This window comes from Corvus kubaryi, unplaced genomic scaffold, assembly GCF_017639235.1.
Source record: "Corvus kubaryi isolate FWS band 111438036 unplaced genomic scaffold, C.kubaryi_AGA036_p1.0 split1-131, whole genome shotgun sequence".
NCBI classification, from domain to species: domain Eukaryota; kingdom Metazoa; phylum Chordata; class Aves; order Passeriformes; family Corvidae; genus Corvus; species Corvus kubaryi.
The window spans coordinates 12051638-12062582 of NW_024582073.1; the positions used below are offsets into that span (position 1 = coordinate 12051638).

General features: G+C 35.7%; 1 long non-coding RNA gene across 1 annotated transcript; it reads left to right on the forward strand.

The window, feature by feature from the left end:
* Positions 1 to 503: 503 nt before the first annotated feature.
* Positions 504 to 6200, forward strand: LOC121676815. Its single transcript, XR_006020621.1, has 2 exons — positions 504 to 1922; positions 4230 to 6200. It is a non-coding gene; the product is annotated as an uncharacterized LOC121676815 (long non-coding RNA).
* The last annotated feature ends 4745 nt before the right edge of the window (positions 6201 to 10945 follow it).

Genomic DNA, 10945 nt, shown 5'->3' on the forward strand with positions numbered 1-10945 from the left:
ACAAGAATCATTGAGAGATTTCTTTGTAGAAAAAGCTGTGTATTTTGTTTCCAGCAGAGAAAAAAGCAAACACATCCCATGGCTGCTAATTTAATCTTCGCTGCAGGTACTGAAAATCATCAACAGTTGCTTCAAAAAGGTTTTACATGCACCGAATTTTGTTTTCCAGTAGGCAAATAGAAAGTCTTGTTTCAGTAAAACCAGCTTCATTGCTGCTTAACACTAGGGTGGCCTTCTCAAATATGTCAGTAGAGAGATTTAGAAATGTCCTGTGGTCCATTAAGCAGGTGTTAGATACAGAGATGGATTGCTATCCTGCAGGGCTGCAAAGTCGCTAACATCTTTGTACTGATCAGTCATTTAGCACAGATAGCTATCATCAGGCTCTCTCAAATGAAAGTTATTGCAGGGGAGCAATAGAAAAGAAAGCTCTCTTTAGTAGAAGTGATTTTGCTCATGTAATAATTAAGTACAAGATTTACATGAATATGGATTGTCTCAAGCATTCTAAAAAATGGGGGGGTTTGGGTTGCCAGCCTCTAAAATGGTCTTTGGAAGATGGGTAGTATGCTTACCATCTTCTAAAATAAGGACCCATGTCACAGTTAAAATAAGAAATAATAATTTGTCCAAGTCAAGACACTCAAAGACACACTTATGTCCTGTTGGTTTTACCTCATTAAAGGCATGTTTAAATCTAAATATGCAATTTAACCCTTATCAATATATTGGATTTGAAGTGAAGTTCTATGGTATATCAAAATAAAGCAAAATAGGCATTTGTCATTAAAAAAATATAATTTGCTGTGGAAGCCTCAGATAGCAATTTAAAGTCTTAAAAAAAAGAATAGTGATGATTCACATACAGAAGATACCATTTCCTTGAAATAGCATCCTAACTTTTGGCAACTAGAGGTTTAGCAGTTTTCAGAGCTGAATATTTCCTTTAAGACCTTCTTATTTCATAGGTCTTGATGGAACTGTCTTACTCAAATGTGTTTAATTGACCTTAAAGATACTTATACTGGAGGCCCCCACTGTATTCTAAACTCTGTGATGGAATTTTCTAGTAGATGAAGAAGTATTTCTTATTGTTTCATTTCAACTGTTTTATTACTACATTAATTTCTGCCTCCTTCTTAAGATGTGTAACAGGTGGGCTTTTGTTATTCAGCCTTTTTATATCACTCATGACACTTATTGACCTTTATTACTGCATATTTTGACTATAAATGTTCCTGATAGTCTTGCATGACCTATTTACTATACCCTAATATGTCATTATTTCCCTTTTTTCATTCCCATTTCAGGGAATCTCAGAAATTGATTTCCACTTCAGTGATAATTTTGTCAATGTGTTCTGTATCTTTTTGGTTCATTTGGAAACAGGGAGACTAGACTTGATCATAATATTGAAGATCCAGGTGCATCAAAGATTAACATAATGATATAATTATATTGGGTTTTGCTTCCTAACATTCTAGTACCACTTCCAGCTGTCACTGACAATTTCAGAACATGTTCTAAAGTCTTTCTAAGGTTTGTTTCCTGACTTTTAATGACTAAGACTTATCGTTATGCATGCATAATTAGGACTGCTTTTCTAAATACTCTTTATGTTGTTTTTATTAATACTGAATTTCCCTTGTTATTTCATTATCCAATTATAGTTTAAAGCCAGCATTAAACTGATTAACTTGAATAATTTCATAGGAGCATTGAATTTTGTCAATTATTTTCCCATTTCTTTTGTGAGATCATAATACCTTTACATTAGGGTCCATAGTTCAGATGTATGCTGTCAGTCTTCTTCCCTTAAAAAATTAATTACTTATTTCTATCTTTGTTTCTTACCTTCAAAATATATTAACCATGAAGAGATCGTGCTTCTTCTCATCTGTTTCTATCAAAGTCCGGTGAAGGTCAGTGTCCAAACTTCTTTTTTAAATTAATGAGTGCAACTGCAGCATTATTGTCTTCATCTGAATGCTTTTTGACAATTTAAAATAATTTGAGTTTATGATGCATTATTTCCTTTATTTCCTATATCAACACTAATTCAGTATACAGTATATGTCTATGCACCTATATTAGTACTTTAGTTCAGATCAGGACATACTTTTCAGGTCCATCGCCTGATTATCCCTAATTAGAATCACAGAATTTTTAAGATTGGACGGGACCTGAGTAGGCTGTTGATCCAACTTCCTGCTGAAAACAGGTTTATCTTCAATATTGGACTGGGTTTCTCAGCACTTGTTTCGGTCAGATCTTGAAAACTTTCAAAGATGAAGACTTCATCATGTCTTTGGACGATCTCTTCCAGTTCTTAATGATGGAAAAGTTTTCCATACCAGATAGAGCCTCTCCTGTCTCAACTAATGCCTATTGCTTCTAATTCTCCTGTCATGCACTACTGTGGAAATTCTGAATCCATATTCTTAATGTACTCTGCATAGGTATTGGGAGATCCTTTGATTGCTTTCTCTTCACATGAAGATCTGGACATTTGATTGGAGAAGTTATTAGACTGATGGTTCATCCCTAGCTGATCCATACTGACTGTTTCCAAGAACCTTTTCTCTTTCATGAGTCAGTCAAAAACATTTAAAATAATTTTACCCTAAAATACGTAATTTAGCTGCTGAAACATAGTTTATGTTTTATAGTTCAGTCAACTCTGATGAATATAAAGGAAGTTGAAACAAAGTCTGGACTGTCCCCCTAAATAATTGAAATAGATTTTTAGGGAAAACACAGACTTATTTTTTGCCACCTTTAAAACTCAGTCCTTCAAAGATCTTTGGAAAATGTCCTGTATTGTTTACAGAACCACACATTTTAGGAAAAAATATTCTGTATTTATAAAAGGTGGATTAAAGAATTTTTCAAACCTTTACTATGGCTTTATGGTCTTATTAAGAACCTGTATTCAGCTGAAATGTCAGAAAACAAGTAATTTTTATTATTATTGGAAAAAACTGACATCATATGATGCCAAATGATAAGAGTAATGGCAGAGAAGACATGCTTTCTTCAAATACTGAAATATCACATTGGTAAGAATATATTCTAGTCCTACTGCAGGCTGAATTTTAATGGATAACCATGATATGCTGAGAGGTGTAAATATTTGTTCCTTATTTAATGCATTATTTCTATGTCCATCTGTTGTAAATGGCATTTTATGGGAATGAGTTCTTGAAAGAGGCAGTTTTACTGCTTATAGTGTGATGCAAACAGTATCACATTACATTCCAAATAGAACTGAGTTAAAAGACATAAATATATGTTTGCATTTGTGCACAGCTGTCCAGTTATATATACTGTTACAGAAACTCTTCAACATACTTATAATATGAATGATTATTAGGTCATTTGTGTGCATACCATTTTAAAAAAGTTTTGACCTCATCTGATACTAAAACATTAATTTATTAAGAATTATTTTGTATTGACCAATATTCTTTTATTTAAGCAGTTCCCTTGAAAATAATTAATTAATTAACCAGATTGCTTTTTTGTTCCTCTCAGCTTTACATAGAGCATTTAGTCTCAACCCTTACGCAGCAAAACACACATTATTTCATAATTGTACAGAGTACATGTCTACTCATCTCCATTAAGCAGAGCACTATCATTCACAACCTATTCACCACAGCCATTAATCATGTATATGCAGACAGTGAATTAGTACAAGACTTTTGCAGATTTGCTCTTAAAATAGATTTTTGTCTTTACTTTGACAGTAGAGAACGTGAAGTTCCTACAATTTTCGTATTTGTGGACACTCTTTCTAGTATCTGCTTCCTCATTTCTTGAAATGAGGCATCCTCACAGTCTGTTTATTTTTGTCTCTCAAATTTCCTTCTGTTGTCTTTCAGTGGAACCAAATGTTATTGGAGACAAATAAAGAATTTTTAGGTTCCCTAAAGACAAAAAAGTAAATTGGTGAGAGGAGCAAGCTTGAACTAAAACCATTCAGGTTTTTCTTAGTCAGGTGGGGATAAAACCTTTATTTAGTAAGGAACAGAGTGTTTTGTTTATTGTGTCATTTGAATTTTTAAAATTGCTTCAAGAATATTAGATTTACATTAAAATTTATTTACCATTCTAAAGTAGGGTTTTTTTAAAAGTGTTTTAAGAAAATATTTAGTATTTTCCAAGTAAAATATTTTAATTACATGACGTTCTTCATTTACCGATATTTGCCAAATATTTTTTTTCAGGTAAAGTGATGCATCATGTTTGATTGTAATTCACAAAAATAATTAAAAAAACCAAACCCCGGTGAATCTCCAGGTTCCAGTGAATATACTGTCCTTTTGGCTTTGCTTCTGAGGCTTATTGCTCAAGAGAGCAGAAGTTTTAAATAGACTATTTATTTAAGAAACAATTTCTGACTCTTTACCATATCAGACTACCCTGAAATTGTAATGACACTGCTACTAGCAAAAATAGTTTGTCTCTGATTTTTTCCAAAGGTGAGAAATTAATTACAGTCCCCTACAATGAGGCAAAAGAAGAACTGTAGGAAGAAAGGTTTCTGAGGCTGTGCTCAATGGTAACAACATTTGTGTGCAAGCCTACACCAGTGGACTCCAAGACAGATCCACAGCTGGCCAAGACCAAGCCCATCAGTCACAGTGGTAGTGTCTCCGTAGTAACAAATTTAAGAAAGGGAAAAGTTACTGTGCGGGAGCAGGAGCAGCCAGGAAAGAGAGGAGTGGGAATATGTAAGACCAACTCTGTGAACACCAAGGCCAGTGCAGAAGGAGGGGAAGAAGATGCTCCATGTGCTAAAACAGATTCCTCAGCAGCAGTGGTGAAGACCGTGGTGAGGCAGGCTGTCCCCTTGAAGCCTATGGAGTTCCATAGAGGAGTAGAGATCCACCTACAGACCATGGAGGACCCCATGTCAGAGAAGATAGATGCCTGAAGTAGCCTGTGACCCTTGGGAAGTCTGCACTGGAGCAGATTTCTGGCAGAACCTGTGGCCCTTGTGGAGAGAAGAGCCCACGCTGGAGCAGGTTTGATGGCAGTGCATGTGACCCCACAGGGAACCCACGCCAGAGCAGCCTGTTCCTGAAGGACTGCACCCCCTGGAAGGGACTCAGGCTGAAGCAGTTCATGAAGAACTGCAGCGCATGGGAAGGACTCATGTTGGAGAAGTTAATGGAGGACTCTCCCCTGTGGGAGAGACCCTATGATGGAGCAGGGAAAGAGTGTGAGTAGTCCTCCCCATGAGGAGGAAGGAGAGTCAGGGACAGCATGTGATTGACTGCAGCCCCCATTCCCTGTTCCCCTGCACTGCTGGAGGGGGGAGGTAGAGACTGAAGTTAAGCCTGGGAAAAAGCAGGGGTGAAGGTGTTTTATTTCTCATTATTTTACTATGATTTAATTAGTAATACATTCAGTTAATTTCCCTAAGCTGCATCTGTTTTGCCTATGATGGTAAATGGTGGGCAATCACCCCTTGTCCTTATCTGGACCCATGAGCTTTACGTTATATTTTTTCTCCCCTGTCCTTTTGAGGAGGGGAGTCACAGAGCAGCTTTGGTGGCCACCTGGCACCCAGCCACGGTCAGCCCACCACAGAAGCACAGAAAGACTGACAGCATGGAAGTGATTCACAGTTTGCAGTTGGACTCCATGATCTTAAAGATATTTTCCAACCTACATGATTCTGTGATACTATGGTCCAAAACTGACAGAGAACAGGTTGAAGTCAGACATTGACAAAAAGAGGTGAGCGACCTTGAATTGCCATTGCTTTTCTTTTGTTCAGTACTTTGTATACTGCATATAGAGAAACTGACATCATCAGAAATTTCTGTACATAGGTGTAACAACTTGAAGTGATTTTTAAACATTCAAAGAAAAAATGTATGGCTACTTTTTTATTGAGATATGGCTAACACTGACTGGAATAGAACTGGCTTTTCCCCACACATTATTGTATTCTTTTTCAAATTTTATTATCCAGTGTATTAGTATAAATTGGATTCAATAATTATGTTTTATTGAAGAAAAAATCAGTATATATTTACTATTATCAGTATGTATTTACTAATATATATTTACTGAAATTCATTTATTGTCAAATAAAATAAATGTGCTTGAACAAAGCTTATCAAATAAGCTGAAACACAGGGGGAATTTTAATTCAATTTCAAAATAAACTTATTAATTCCCATGGATATGTTTGATGTTTTTTCAGAAGACAACCAGGAGTGTAACAATAGAGAGAAGTCACTTGAGTTAAACTGGAAGATAAATGTGTCATATACTCTTTAGACACGTCAGAGTCCAGTGTTCTCAGGGTGTGTTGACAAGTGTTTTCCTTTTGACCATGTTAGCCTCCTAAATTAATAGAATGTGGTAGGTTCCTTGTTTTGTTTTGTTTTTTAATGGAGTTATCTTCAAGCAAGTTACCTTTCACCTTCACCTGAAAATCATGGGATGAACATTTCAAGCTGCTAAGAATATTTAAAAGTACTAAGACAACACATATAAATGACAAAAAATTATAGAGATCCAAACAACCAGCCATTTCATATAAGGAGGACGTTGTCATGATAAAGTGATATTACCATCTTGGGATATTGGGCTATAAGTAAGAACAGGCTTGTCCTAATTGAAGAATAATGCTATTTTGTTTGCATAATGTTTATCGTAAAGGAATAAGAAGCAGTAATAGTATTGAAAGCTATAGAATGAGCTGAAAACTAAAAGAGCCCACTCTAAATGGAAAATAATTAATTTTAAAAGAACTTTACTGAAAAAAAATTAAGACTATTTAATAGAATCAAAATAATATAATAGAAATAGTGTTTGAAATCAATATATAAATATTAAATTTATAAAATCCAAGAAAAATATCTTCATTACCAAAGAATTACTGATTTAAATTAATAAAAGTTCTCAGGTGGCTGGTATGCTGGGATTCATCTTTCCCAATTGGTTATGTTGTAATGAAATGAACATTCATTGCTAATGCAGGTAGAAACTTCATAAACACACAAAAGAAACAAAACTCCAGCATAGAGTTTATTTTTATTGTGTAACCATTAAAATCAAGCCCTGTGGGATATGAAGATATTTGTTTCCTTGTGTTGACTTTAGGCAGACATGGGTTAACCTCTAGCATAACCTTTATAATCTGTGGTTATTTAAAACAGCATGTTCTGTTGCTGTTGTAAATTGGCCAGGGAAAAACTGAGGTTTTCTAGTCTTTGGCATGATTTCATTTCACAGAATCATAGAATTGCTTGGGCTGGAAGGGACTTTAAAGATTATCAAGTGCCAAACCCCTGGATGAACAGGGACACCTGTCACTACACCAGGTTGCTCCAAGCCCTATCCAACCTGGCCTTGCATATCCAGGAATGAGGCATCCACAGCTTATCGAGGCAGCCTGTTCCAGCCTGTCAGTAAAAATAATTCCTTCCTAATATCTCATCTACATTTGCTCTCTTTCAATTTAAAGCCATCACCCCTTGTCCTGTCCTTACATGCTCCTTAAGAGGTCCCTCTCCAGTTTTATTTTGGGCCCCCTCTAGGTACTGGAAGGTTGAAATAAGATGACCCTGGAGCCTTCTCTTCTCCAGGCAGAACAGCCCCAACTCTGTCTGTCTGTCTTCACAGGGGAGGTGCTCCAGCCATCTGATCTGCATGGCCCTCTGGACTTGCTTCAGTAGGCCTCTGTCCTTTTCATGTTGGGGACCCCAGAGATGGATGCAGTATTTAAGGTGGGGTCTCACAAGAACAGAGGGGGAGAATCACCTCCCTCAACCTTCTGGTCACACTGCTTTTGATGCAGACGAGGACATGTTGTTTTTCTGAGATGCACGCACACATTCCTGGGTCATGTTGAGCTTCTCATGAACCAGCACCCCCAAGCCCTTCTCCTCTCATCTACTCTCAATCTGTCCTCTACCCAGCCTGAATTTGTGCTTGGGATTGCCCTGACCTGTGTGCAGGATCTTGCACTTAGCCTTTGATTCTTCTTCGTTTGAAATCTTTTATGGTTTAATTTAAATTAGAAACCTTCTTTTATACAGTTACACAAAATGTCTAGAAAATCCGTAAGTATTAATACATGCTCTATAACATTCTCTCTATATATGTTTTCATAATTTTTTGCATTTGAAGGAGTCTGTATTTCTACAGTATTTAGGATATGTAAGAAAATTTGGAGTTCCTTGATCCTAGTAAAGGTTTTTTGAACCCATTCTTGAAAGAACTGTTGGATGACAGTGAGGACTACCACTGCAATTCTATGATTTCTGTTAAAGAGTTGCTTAAGACTACCTGTCTCATGGTCACGAAAAAGGCCTCAATGATTTATATAGTACTGATAATGAGTTGTACAAGTGCCTGGGTTAACTGTGGAAGAAAAACATTTGATACTTTAACTTTTCTTTGATTTAGCTAAACTGCACATTTTGCTGGAATGGATAGAATGGATAGAAAGGGAGTAATGGTAGGTGCCTCTGAGGTGCTAGTCAAAGGTGAATAAAAAGTGTGACAATCCTGATGTGGAAAAGATAGTCTAGTATCTGAAAACGTGGAAAAGGGAGGTCCCTGAAATTTCCAACTTCAGGAAACATCCTGCATGAAGCATAGTTAGGATATAGGCAGTTCTTATTACTGGAAAATAAGCCACTTTTACATCAACACATTATTTTTATATAATGCATCTCTAATTAGCAGACAGGAACTGTATTTTGCCTATTGGTATTCTGTAACCAGCAGTAGAAATTTCAAAGAGTCTTGTCTTCATACTACATAAGAAATATATATTGAAACAGATGCAGTTTATAAATCTGCAGGTTAGGATTTATGATTAAATTGCTGTGCCTGCAAAAAAAAACCCCCACATTTCTTGGGAGTGCTAATTTAAGAAAGATGACCAAAGATAACTATGGTCATTCTTGTATGTTTAAACTTGAGCCATTTAATCAGGTTTTCTGTATTAAAAGAGGACCACAGAATAGAAAAAAAAGAGACACATGCAATCTAGACGTATCTAGAAATCCCTAAAGGTTAAAACCTAAGGCATCATTACCTGTCAAAATGAAAAAGACCCAGCAGGATAAGACAGAACACAGCAAATTCAGGCTGTAGCTCACTCATAGGATTACACAGAACCTAAAGAGAAAACAGTGAGAGGCAAGTCAGGAATTTCCAAGTAGTATTTCTACTCCTTGCAATGTCTTCAATAGTATTTTCTGTTCAACTGCTAATTGTGAACACTAGTTATATGTTCATAATATATTTTTGAAGAGAACAAATGCCATCAATCCTGCTGGGGCTCAGTTATCACAAGAGACACAGATTCTAAAACTCATTTTGAAAATTCAGGTCTCCTAGTACATCTCATTTAGTTATTCCTATTTAAAAGATGCAATCTTAAGTCCATCTCATGTTTGCAAAATTATGCACATGGAAAGTTTCAAGTTCAGTAAATAGTAGAAGTGGGAACTAAGACTCCAGCAAGAAATCTCAATCCTATTTTCTATGTATTGTCACTGTTATAATCTCATCATTGTACATCACCTTCTTTGGGCCACAAGAAGTTATTGGAATTTTAGATTAATTTCTGTACTGTTGCAGATGACTCTTGCTGATTTTTGATTTTTTTTTTTTTTGAAAACTTATGGAAAATACAGAAAATTATTCCCAAAACTATAATTGAGTATGTCTATATAGTTTCTGTTCTGACAGTGATGGTGTGATGTTAGAAAAGGTTCAAAGGGTCCATTTGAAGTAATCCTAAAACAATAGCAGGCTGCGGCTTTTTGCAGAGTTGTATATTAATGGCTCTGTTGTCAAATTCAAAGCGGCCACTGAGCTGTAGCTGTTGTAACACTGCACAGAAATACAGGGATACACAAGTTAGTTACATTGCATTTTAAAAGCTGGCAGATTGCTTTACAAAATATTGACTGCCCAAGACCGTAAGCTTTGACAGCTGCATGATATCTCTTACCTTAATAATGTGTCTTAAACACACAACCACCCTCATTTAATTTGGTGATTTTAATTTAAATTTTATGCAATTAAACAGATGCTTGTCACTATCAAATTCAAAATCCAAAAATAGTTGCACTTCATGTTTTAAAATATAAAAATAGCATAAACAATTGTCATCCCCTAAAAATAAATCTCTTGGGACACTACAGAGTTCAGTAATATTTCCTTATTTTTTATGTAAAATAAGTGAAGTCAATAAAAATTTTTCACTATTTCACTGGGAGGATGATCATGCCTGGGGTGAAACATGTATTAAGTGCTTTATTATGAGTAAAGGAGAATGCAAAAATTTTCTTTCCAGTATGTAATGCTGTCAAAGTACTTTCAAGTATCATGGCAAAAATTCCTTTTCTCTTCACAGTCTCAGTGTATAATGAATGAGCTGTTAGACTATGGAAATAGAGTGTCACTTCCTTAAGTCCTGTGCAATTATACCACGTTCTGAAAGACTGGCTTGCTTAAGCTCACGGAACCCTTATGTGGGAATGTCATTTATGACTTTAGACTAACCCAAGCCACTTATTTAAGCATTTAGGAAGGTCAGGATATGTAGATCTCATACAAAAACACTAAAGAACCTATTTTCCAGAACTACTTCAACTTGAACAGTCTAAAATGAATTGTTGCCTCCAATATGAACTACTTGCCTAAATTTGGATGCCTACATATTTTCAGAAACACATCTAAACTTAGGCAAAATTATCTGATGTTGTGGTATCCATGGAGAATATCTTACATTGAAAGAATTGAATTGTATTATACTTGTTTTAGTCTGTGAAAATCTTTCAGCAACTCCAAATATTTTTGTTCCATCAAAAGAAGTGCAAAACATAAAATTCTGGTTAAAATATTTTCCCAAAAGCAAGGAAGCTTATTTCACAGTATTCAAGTATATAATTTCTTCTTT